The sequence below is a fragment of the Schistocerca americana genome, chromosome X (genome assembly GCF_021461395.2).
Source record: "Schistocerca americana isolate TAMUIC-IGC-003095 chromosome X, iqSchAmer2.1, whole genome shotgun sequence".
Lineage (NCBI taxonomy): Eukaryota > Metazoa > Arthropoda > Insecta > Orthoptera > Acrididae > Schistocerca > Schistocerca americana.
The window spans coordinates 415,071,034-415,083,245 of record NC_060130.1 but is presented as its reverse complement, the minus strand read 5'-3'; positions in this window follow the sequence as shown (position 1 = coordinate 415,083,245).

Genomic DNA, 12,212 nt, shown 5'->3' with positions numbered 1-12,212 from the left:
TTTATTCCTGAACCACTGGACTGACTTCAATCAAACTTGGTACACTTATCACTCACTGTCTGGAAACAATCGCTGTGGGATAAGAACCACCAAACTATCGAAGCGGTGGAGATGGAAGTGAAAACGCAGTGTAACCCACGACTCACAAATTCCTGTACTTTCATCCAGTACTTGAGAATGAGAGCACTTAATGACTTGCAACGACCTTTACACATAATTTCTCACTGACTTCCTCCACAAAATGATGAAATGATAAATTTATCGATTACTACATTTTCGTTGATCATGGGTTAAAGCTCTCACATGAAGCATGACTAAATTTATTACCTCTTTACTGTTAACACTATTCACAACACAATTCACAAACAGTAGGCTCATATACCACTTTCTGTAATGACATACAGAGTAAATGGAATCGGACTGCAGCTGGTAGATGACTTGAAGACAGACACAAACAGCTGTAATTTTACTTAATAATTTTATTTAGCTTCCTCGGCACCATCTTCAAGCCCCCATATTCATTCAGTAATGTGCGCTGTTAAAGGATGAATACAACCAACTGGTTTCTGTATATTTCTAAGAACTTCTCAGTTGACTTGGGACCTACACCCATCTAACGATAGTTTTGCACAACCGCAACTGGTCCGGTGTAGCTCCTGTAGGGCGCTTCCCGATGGAGTACACGAACGATGAATATGTCGATACGATTTTGGTGCTTGATGCATCCGGTAACGAAGCTGCTCAAAGACGCCTGCCCAATTACAATGTTGGTCGTCGCCTTGAGCAACGACTTCGGGGAACTGGTAATCTTCGTCCACAAGTAGTGGACAGAGGTCGTCCAAGTCGTACTCCACAAACGGGGCACACGATACTTCAGATCGTTCGCCATCGGTGAAGTGCCAGTAATATTGCAAGGCAGTTCCAGTATCTCAGAGATTGGTTGTTGAAGTGTTGTACGATAAATAAGTGCATGCATATCATTACATGTTGACATCATTAGCCAGAAGACTGCGTTCGACGAGTATAGTTTTGTGAATGGCTCGTGTACCAAGTGGGAGATAAATAACATTTTATAAATAAAGTGACGTTGACTGACTAATGTACCTTCACTCGTGAAGGTATTTTCAGTATTCACAACAGCCATTACTGGTCGGAACTTAAGCGGGATGTCGTATGTGATGTGGCTTTCAGGCACAATTTGACATAAACCTGTGTACTGGAGTACCTGTGGAAGAAATACTTTTCGGTCTTTACCTATTGCTAGGCAAGTTGAATGCGTCCCTGTATCGCACATTTATTTTTAATACTTTTCCTGACGCATTAGAAGATGTTCTATTTGGCTTTTGGTGGCAGCTACGGTTTCAGTATGACGATGTAACACCAAGCTTTGGGGTGAATGAGCATAACTATTTAAATTTAACGTTTCCAGCGAATTACATTGGTTGCGGATGTCCAATGTTGTAGCCTCCACGTTCCCCGGGCCTCAATCAACTAAATTTTTATTTGTTGGGTCGCTTAAAGAACAAATTTATAGTACTCCACTTACGGGTGTACACGACCTAATAGCGCGTGTAAATGCGCTTCCACAATAGTGGTTGTAGGTGTGTTGCGTACGGCCCAGTAAAGTGTGATCCCGTGAATGGCAAACTGTTTGCAAATACAAGGTGGTCGCTTTGAACATATAATCTAAAGTGAACGTTGTTGGTACGTGTATGTACCGGCTCTGTGAAGACAAGCCTGGAGATCAAACGTACGCAGTGAAATTATTGTTTGTAGCATAACGTGCAATCCAGTGTAGTCCACCTATTGTGATTTTTGCACCTCATTGAATACAGAAGATGTTACTGTATCCACTATTATTTTCTGTTGTCATTATTTGAATCGTGGACAAAACAAAGTGGTCGTTTACGTCTTTTACAAAATCATGTTATGTCTTAATGTTCGCATAAAGGTAACAGTAACAGAAAGAAATACATAAGGCACCACTGTGGAGGTGTAAATTTGACACAATTTAATGCTGTAACTAAAAAATATTTATTGCGAACGCGACTGGAAAATCAGCGGATCTGCATATCCTCTCCCAAACGCCTTGTGCCGTTTTACTGTGCTAATGAGACAGCTGCGGGAGAGTGTAGAGTTCATGCTGTCTGTTTTTGGCCATGCTGTACGAAGCTGGCCGGCCGAAGTGGCCGTGCGGTTAAAGGCGCTGCAGTCTGGAACCGCAAGACCGCTACGGTCGCAGGTTCGAATCCTGCCTCGGGCATGGATGTTTGTGATGTTCTTAGGTTAGTTAGGTTTAACTAGTTCTAAGTTCTAGGGGACTAATGACCTCAGCAGTTGAGTCCGATAGTTCTCAGAGCCATTTGAACCATTTTGTACGAAGCTGCAGCGTCGTTAGAGCCTCGTTTTTTAGACCTCTTTTCTATTAAACCTTTGGCGGGACTAGGTTTTACAGGTCGCAGATTGAAAAACCAACAACAAAAGCGACTATAACAAAATGTCAACTGTTGTGTCCCTTTGCCTGGTAATGAATGTATCGGAAACAGTGAAGTTTGTCAGCTGTTCATGTGCTTATGTCATCAACATCTATGGGAGGGTGTTGAAGGACAGTGAAATGATGAGAGAGCTACAAGGTAATGGACGTCCACGCCTCATTAGATACCGTCGAGACCTGAGGCTTGTCCGCTCTCTACAGTGGGATACGCAGCGACCTGTGCCAGGCGTGACGACAGAGTACAATGCTATTGCAAGCACAAAGGTTTCGGAGCTCACCGAAGTGCACATTGTTACACATGTAACGCCGAAGAGGGTGACCTATACGTATGACCATGCTGATGCTACGACATCGTCAACTGCGATTGCAGTGAGTACGTTATCTACGTGGTTTCACAGTGAATCAGTGGAACCGTGTCGTCTGGCAAGACGAATCAGGTTTCATGCTACACCAAGTTGATTGTCGTGTCCAACTATGTTGTCATCCAGATAAACAGCTGTATGAAACATACACGTTTCACAGGTTTAGGCCGTGTAGGGGTAGTATAATGCTATTGGGAAAATTCATCTGACTTTCTATAGGTCCTCTGGTACTAAGATAAGACACCATGAAAAATGTAGACTACGTGAGAATTATCCCGGACTGACTGCGTCCATTTATGTTCGATGTCTATGCCTAACGGCGATGGCACCGTCTATCAAGAAAATGGCAGTGTCACAAGGCCCGAATCGCGCTGCAGTGGTCTGATGAGCGTGATAGTAAACTCACATCGATGTCTTGGCTACAAAATTCGTCTGACCTGATTCCGATGGTACATATCTGGAAAGTTCAGCACCCACAAACTACTGGCCCGTAGTTTACCGGAACTACGAAGCCCATGCGTACACATCTGATGCCGAATTCTTTATGAAACCAATGTACCAAGGACTTGTCAAATCCATGTCACCCAGAACTGTATTATTTTCGAAGGTAGAGCAACACGCTGTTAAGCAGGTGGTGTTAACGGTTTGGTTCGCCAGTGTACATTATACGATATTTCGTAATGCTCGCTGACTGAAACTATGTATCTCCACTAACACATTTTTACCAATTACCTCAATAAAGACAACCACAACCCTTTCCACTACATCAGTTAATATATCACTCTCTATCATCCATAATTCATCTAAGCCTTCAAGTAAAGATATCATAGCCGGCCGGAGTGGCCGTGCGGTTCTAGGCGCTACAGTCTGGAGCCGAGCGACCGCTACGGTCGCAGGTTCGAATCCTGCCTCGGGCATGGATGTGTGTGATGTCCTTAGGTTAGTTAGGTTTAATTAGTTCTAAGTTCTAGGGGACTGATGACCTCAGAAGTTAAGTCATATAGTGCTCACAGGCATTTGAACCATTTTTGAAGATATCATAGTTGTTATTCGTATTTTTTTATGTTTATTTGTTGACTAGTAACTTCATAGTATGCACTTCTTTCATGACAAAATATGAGTCAGTTCACAGGTTATTGACTGATATACGTATTCCAGTTTGGATTCTGAGCATCTGTAAGCAGTCGACCATTGTCTATCCATCACAACTGACTTCCGAATGCATTTTTGCTACCAGATAGAACTCAAGATGACTCTTCTCATTTGACTTTGCACATTAACATACAAGACTGTATGTGTGTCGGCATTTGTAGTTAGACAAAGTTCTAAATTTTGTGCGTAGCCAGTCGTAATATTTTTGCGATCTAAGTATGGGTATGTCACAGGCGTTCTTTGGTGAAATATGGGCGTTAGGAGTGAAAAACTGGACAAGTATGTAGTGTATTTTGTGGCTGGAAACCCGGCTGATAAAGTATAGCTTGCATCTGCGGGATAGCCGTGCGGTCTGAAGCGTCTTGTCACGGTTCGCGCTGCTCCCCCCCTCCCCCCACCCCCCTCCCCATCGGAGGTTCGAGTCCTCCCTCGGGCATAGGTGTGAGTTGTCCTTAGAGTAAGTTAGTTTAGGTCAGTATAATTACTGTGTAGGCCTAGGGACCGATGACTTCAGCAGTTTGGTCCCGTAGTCCTTACCACAAATTTACAATTTACGCTTTAATCTGCAGTCAAACAGAACGAGTGTGTGAAACATAAAAGTGAGTACTGCTGTGTTTCCTTGGGAAACCATCTAGACACAGCTCTGTGATACGAGTGCTGTAATTACTTATGGGCAGCAAATACTTAAAAACTTTCTACACAACTTGGTGATATGTATCAAGCAAAGAGAGATGAAACAGATGAGACAGTTTTGTAGAAGAGGAAATTTTGATATGTTGGTCAACAGAGCAATTGGCGTCTAACTTGCTGGCTAGTTTGTTGCTTGATATGGGCGAGTTGACCCAACAGCGAGGTAATTGGTCCCATCAGACTAGGAAAGCTGGGCAAGGAAGTCGGCCGTGCCTTTCCAAACGAACCTTCCCTGCATTTGCCTGAAGCGTTATAGGGACATCATGGAAAACCTAAATCAGGATGGCTAAACGCAGGTTTGAGACGTGGTCTTCCCGAGCCCACTGTTCCAAACACTTCGCCATCTCGCTCGGTGTCTAACTCGTGAATCACTGCAACCAGTCACACAGAAATAAGAAACATATCGTCACCGGATATAGCTCACAAATCCGCTGGTATCCAGATCAGTGAGCCTAGGACCGACAAACAAGTTTACACTTCCACAGGAGAGGATAGTAACAGATCCGTCAGGTTAGGTGAGAGCGCTAAAGCACTGCTTCCTCGACTCGAGTAGGCACACCGGCCCAGGATAAACTCTGCCCGGTGGATTAGCGACGAGGGCTGTTGTTTTTCGGTTGTTTTCCACATCCCACTAGGTGAATACCGGGCTGGTCAACACGTCCCGCCTCAGTTACACAACTTGCAGACATTTGCAACACGTTCACACTATTGGTTTTCACTAGACGCAGACAGCTGGGTACACTGATTCTGTCCTGGGAGGTATGGGGTGGCGGCAGGAAGGGGATCAAGCCACCCCTTCAATTAACCATGTCAAATCCGATCGTAATCATGCCAACCCTGCGAAAACTGTGGGACAAAGGCACAAGCAAAAGAAGGAGAAAAGGAAGAAATAGTAGTGGATAATGTTGTTTGTCCATCATGAAAGAGGATGAACTGAGTGACCCAAGTAGATCATTATCTGCTTCTGAGTTGAACGAATCTCCATGCTGTCCCACGAGTAACTATGTAATACTACTTCCCGAGGTAATAAACTGTCATGTCACTAGGGAACTACATCTAAAACTTCTTCTAGTGCAAATGTTGATATAGTATGATATGCCATCATCCTTTCCGGCCTCACTACTATTTTTGTATGACAACGAAAGTGTTATCTAAGTGTTACGAAAAGGAATGAAACTTCTGTTTAACTATAGTCACAATTAGCCTCACCAATCTCTCATATCTTGTATAGTCGATTAATATGTCAAGGAACTATAAAGCTATAAATAGAAAGTAAAGTTAGACGAGTATGGCCAGTTTCAGCACACAAGATCTATTCTCCGTAATTTTCAAAAGAGAAACAGTGTTCGCCAGTCTAATTTGGGCAGTCACTAATATTAACCAGCTGATTATTTCAATTTACGTCCTTAGTGCAAATATTACACATGAATTTAATTACTGATGGATATTCCCCCTGAACTCGAAAAGACAGCAAGAACTGTACCTGACTGCTTTGAATAATTATTTTTGATTTAAGGAAATCATGGTTTGTCTGAGCCATTAGATGATTTTGCATGTTTAAGGGAGTATGAGGCTTTGGAGCATCAGTAGGGCATGCATTTCCTAGGTGTCGAGCCGGCCGAAGTGGCCGTGCGGTTAAAGGCGCTGCAGTCTGGAACCGCAAGACCGCTACGGTCGCAGGTTCGAATCCTGCCTCGGGCATGGATGTTTGTGATGTCCTTAGGTTAGTTAGGTTTAACTAGTTCTACGTTCTGGGGGACTAATGACCTCAGCAGTAGAGTCCCATAGTGTTCAGAGCCATTTGAACCTAGGTGTCGTAAAATGGGACAGTCACAAGTTACGTACGCATAGATAAAAAAAGTTTCAGTATATTAAATTCGAACAGTGCAAACACTGATTTGTATATATTTACAGTTCTATTGAAAACTGTATGTGGAGGCATGCGAAGCTGTTTTGATGTGGATGTCTTCATTCTCGTCGTCCTTGCAGTCTCTCTATATCTATGGCTCTCATACAGCAATTTTATCCGTATTTATGCTCTCCTGCCAACGTGCTAGAAAAGTAGCATGTCACTTTTTGAAGAACGAAAAACCATTATCAGAGGTTGTTCCTGCCAAGACGATCAATTGCGCTAATAGAAGTAGCACCTCTAGCTGTTGCGACACTGAATAAACGCTGAAAGTTGTGGTCAGATCCGGTCCGCCCGGCTAGCCGCGCGGTCTAACGCGGTGATGCTTCCCGAGTGGGAAGGCATACTGGTTGCTGGCACGAATCCGCCCGGTGGATTAGTGTCGAGGTCCGGTGTGCTGGCCAGCCTGTGGATGGTTTTTAAGGCGGTTTTCCATCCACCTCGGCGAATGCGGGCTGGCTCCCCTTATTCCTCCTCAGTTACACTATGTGGCGATTGCTGCACAAACACCGTATCCACGTACGCGGCACTGGGGGCCGAACCGCACAATAACCCTGAACCCTGGGTTCGGTGTGGGGTGGGTGGACTGCTGTGGCCTGTTGTGGGGTTGTGAACCACTGAGGGCTACAGCGGGACGAAGCCTCTCCGTCGTTTCGAGGTCCCCGGTTTATTACATGCATACATACATATGGTTAGATCCAGAAATCAGTACTTATTTAATCATAAAAGTTAATTACAAAACTCGGAAAGAGAATTATCCTACGTAACAAATTTCAGTACTGCAATGCAATTGTTCGTTATGTTTAATAGTACTTAATCAGATTCGCTCCAGTAGGACCACTTGCATAGGTGACGAATTTGGACTTTGCTGTACAAAGGATCTTCTAAATATTTGACATGGCACGCATCTTGTTAATCTCGGTAGTGACGGTGACTACCATTGTTCTGTATTAGCCGATTGTGGAAGAAAACAGTATTAAATTAGAGTGGTCACGATCCCATCCGACTCCATTTGCTACGCAACAAGAATGTTAGCCGCAAGTAGTGGCTCAATCACTGGCGCTCCACCATTTCGCCCACTCAAAGTATACATAAACTAGAAGAGCTGCATGAATTTTGTATGGTATGAACTGACCTCAAAATGTTCCGTTTTATATATATACGGTTTCCATTAGTAGACCCATCAATACTATCAGCTGCAGAATTGTGAAAACTTTTGAAACAGCATTTACAGAAGAAATGTCGTGTAGTCACTAAGAGACTGAAAATTAGAAAATCCCATGAAATTATTTGCGTGACAGGTTTTAACTAGAAGAATTTCACGTACGGGAAATGAAGAATCTTTTATGTCTGCCCACTCGTCTCATATAGGGTGCCTAGGAGGTGGTTTCCTGTAATCGCTAGACAATGATTCAAACAAATTGTATTAATGGAGTTTATTACAGTAAGTTAAATTGACAGTACTTAACTTTACGTATCCACAAAGTTGTGTCGCAAGCAAATGGCGACATGCAAATAATCAAAGCGCTTTGGTATATAACGGGTGATCAAAAAGTCAGTATAAATTTGAAAACTTAATAAATCACGGAATAACGTAGATAGAGAGGTAAAAATTGACACACATGCTTGGAATGCCATGAGGTTTTATTAGAACAAAAAAAACCACCCCATATTGCTAGACGCTTGAAAGATCTCTTGCGCGCGTCGTTTGGTAATGATCGTGTGCTCACCCGCCACTTTCTCCATGCTTGGCCTCCCAGGTCCCCAGACCTCAGTCCGTGCGATTATTGGCTATTGTGTTACCTGAAGTCGCAAGTGTATCGTGATCGACCGACATCTCTGGGGATGCTGAAAGACAACATCCGACGCCAATGCCTCACTATGGTGACATGCTTTACAGTGCTATTCACAACGTCTGGAACCGCAAGACCGCTACGGTCGCAGGTTCGAGTCCTGCCTCGGGCATGGATGTTTGTGATGTCCTTAGGTTAGTTAGGTTTAACTAGTTCTGAGTTCTAGGGGACTAATGACCTCAGCAGTTGAGTCCCATAGTGCTCAGAGCCATTTTTTTGCTATTCACAACATTGTTCCTCGACTACAGCTATTGTTGAGGAATGATGGTGGACATATTGAGCATTTCCTGTAAAGAACATCATCTTTGCTTTGTCTTACTTTGTTATGCTAATTATTGCTATTCTGATCGATGAAGCGCCATCTGCCGGGCATTTTTTGAACTTTTGTTTTTTTTTTGTTCTAATAAAACACCATGTCATTCCAAGCATGTGTGTTAATTTGTACCTCTCTATCTACATTATACCGTGATTTATTCAGTTTTCAAATTTATACTGACTTTTTGATCACCCGGTACAATTTCAGTGCAAGAAAAACAATACAGTTAATAAGTCACTCCTGTAGCGTTCGTATGACGGTTCGTCTCCTACTACGGCCGCGGCTAGACGGCACGGTGCATATATTCTCTTCGTATAGAGGCCACTCTGCCTTGGTGACGTCCTAGTCAGCATAGTAATGGCTGACGTCATCTCACAGCCCTCTCTACTCTTCATTCTTCATCGTCCTGCCGGCGCTTGTCGTTATGCCGGAAGAGAGTGAAAAACAAAACCGTACACATAGCCAGTAATCAATGATATAGTGATTCTGCACACACCGAAAAGAACGAATCCGCCTAGAAGCTCTGGCACTAACAAAGCATCCACGAGCATGCACTGAACCACGACAAAAACCACAGGTCCTGCAAAACATATCCTGTATAGTTTCAAAATAAACTATAGCTCAGCAGGGTCAGTAATGATCGTATAACTGTGCTGATAGATTCCTTGTATATGCATTGAAGGTTGACATCAGCAGCCGTAATTTTATTTAATGATTTTATTAAAAATCGAATTCAAAGAAATTAAGTTCGAACATTGTTTTGATGACGGTCTCCGAGCTTTCGAAGTTTTCGAAACCACGGGTATCTAATAGAATAATGGACTGAGAAAGAAATGTGATTCCTGATAAGTACAACTAGTATTTTCTGAAACATTTTCAGTGACCTATTAATCAGTAGTGCAGCGTTAAACGTACCCAAACCTCAGTTGTGAATTTGAGAAGTAAGGCCTGTGCATTTCTGCGAAGCTCCCCGCCTCCTCAACATCTGCTCGTTCGGCTCTTTTGGCTTTTATATCCATATTATGGAGATGGCGCTCTCATTCACGCTCCTCCGACGTCCAATTTGATTTGGCTTACACAATTTACTGAACGATCGACAAATTTCCAGTGGTGAGGGTATTCTCCAATAGCTGATTGAATAAGTTTTATTTGCGGCGACAAATACAGACTGGGAATCCTGTTACCAGGTTGGCTGTAAGTAGGGGGAAGACATTGTGTAACTGAAAATGCTTGATACTTTTCTCACGCTTTTCATGTTACGATGATTTAAATTTTTTTATGGACATGCAAATAAAATTATGCTACTGAAGGGAAAATAAATTGTACGTGAACATCAAAATAACCCAATGCAAATACACCACGAACCAGAAATCCCGTAACATTTTTATCATACTGCATCCTTAAACAAAAAATTCATTTGGCATAACCAGTTCATCATAGCGTAAGCTACGTAATTGTGGACTTAATTTCCGGATAGGCTCTGCTTGGACGAGTAATACATATTATTATTGTATCCTTCTCTCTTTAATGGAAATAAACAAGCAAGATTAGCGTTTAACATCTCGTCGACAACTCGCTTGTTAGCAAGGCAGTCAGATGGTGGGTAGAAAAAAACGTAGAAAAGGGAATCAGCGGTATTCACTTCGTGAGAACTATCGCGTCAGTTGTTTTACTCGGTTTAGGTGGTCGTGGTGGTGGCTGTGGTGGATGATGGGATGGCTAAAGGGACAAACAATTCGATCATCAGTCCCGTTTTCCTCGAACAGGCAGGTCTACATGACTGTAGATCATAAATAGCCTAAAGCTTAAAACCTTGGAGAAGGAAACCTAAAGTATAGCAATGTCAGCGAAGCTGACGTAACGGTCAAACAGATGAAACGGAGACAGAAGAAGAAGGGCAATAAAGGTGTCCCATCTAGGGGGCAGCTGGAAGCCCTGAAAGCAGGGTGCAATGAGGGGACATATATCCTTCAGCCTTCGTCACTTACCAGAGATATTTCACTTAGACATTGCCTTGGAAATACTGGCAACACAGATAGGAAAAAAGGAGCAGAGAGAGACAAAAGAGAAGTATAATAGATCACCCAGGAAGGATAAGAAGAGTAAAAGATAAGGTGAGAATTGGGCTGGACCACCAAGCCCACTCTGAGCAGAGGAGGCAAAAAAGCGTTGGAGTGTTCTGTCTGTGTGGGCCAATAATATTAAGTAGCCCACCCTTAAAGAGAGTGATAAAGGCTTGTTTCATGAATAAAACCTAAAAATGAGTTAGCTGCTGGGGCATCGTCTCCTAACACCAGAGATAGTGAGTCAGGGAGATTGAGAATCTGGCCCAGAGCAGCTAGGTTTTGACAGTCCAGGACAACGTGGAACACCATCAAATGGGAGCCACAACGACTGTGGGATGGCTCCTGGCTACAGAGGAAATAACTGAGTCAGCCAAGTATGGCCAATGCGGAGACAGCAAAGGATGGTAGAATCTCCGCGAGAGGTCTGCGTGGAGGATCTCCACAGATTCATAGTTTTCTTTGTCATTCCAGGCACTTAAAACTTGAAAGCATAATACCGATTAGTGATCTATTTCCTGAATTTAGATCTAAAGAGTCGGTACTGGTAGCTAGTTTGGCCAGTCTCTCAACAAGTTCACTCCCTGCGATCCCATGGTGGCCAGGGGTCCACATGAAGGTCACTGAGCTTCCACACTGTTCAATGGATACAGAGAATTCTGGATAGCAATGACCAAGGGATGGTGAGGGTAGAATTGGTAAAGAGCTTGCAGACTGTTCAAGGAGCCGCTGCAGATGAGAAAGGACCCAACAGTGCAGGATGGACATGCTCAAGAGCATGAGAGATGCCTACCGACTCTGCTGTAAAAACATTAGTCATCTGGCAACGAGAGCAGTTCAGTATGTCACAGATGAGTATAAACAAAGCCTACATGACAAGCAACCATTGAGCTATCAGAGTAGACTACTTCTTGTAAGGTGGCAGACTTAATCAATTTCTCAACCGTTGATTGACTCAGCGCAAAATCTGACATGGAAGGAAGAGGGTGTGTAAGGTGGCAGATTAAATGAGGGTCAATTTCGCATCTTACATGAGAGTTTTTATACTTCGTAACGGGAAAGTGAGTATGACACCTAACTTACTTCGACGAAAATGGACAGGTTTGCCTGTAAGTATGTAATGCAAGGGGATGACACGCAGAAGATGATATTAACACGCCGATCCTATATGCTGCATGTCAATGAGCAAGAGGTGAAACAAGCAGCTAGAGGAAATGTTTTGATTGGAAGCAGGTGTGAGAAGGCGTGAAGGGCGCACCACAGGCAGTACAACGGTAAGCTCGTAGGGGGCGTCCTGCAGTGGGAGTCAATAAAAGGGCACCAGGTGACTTATGCAAGAGAACAAGTAGTGGGCCACTGGAGTGGGACAGAAA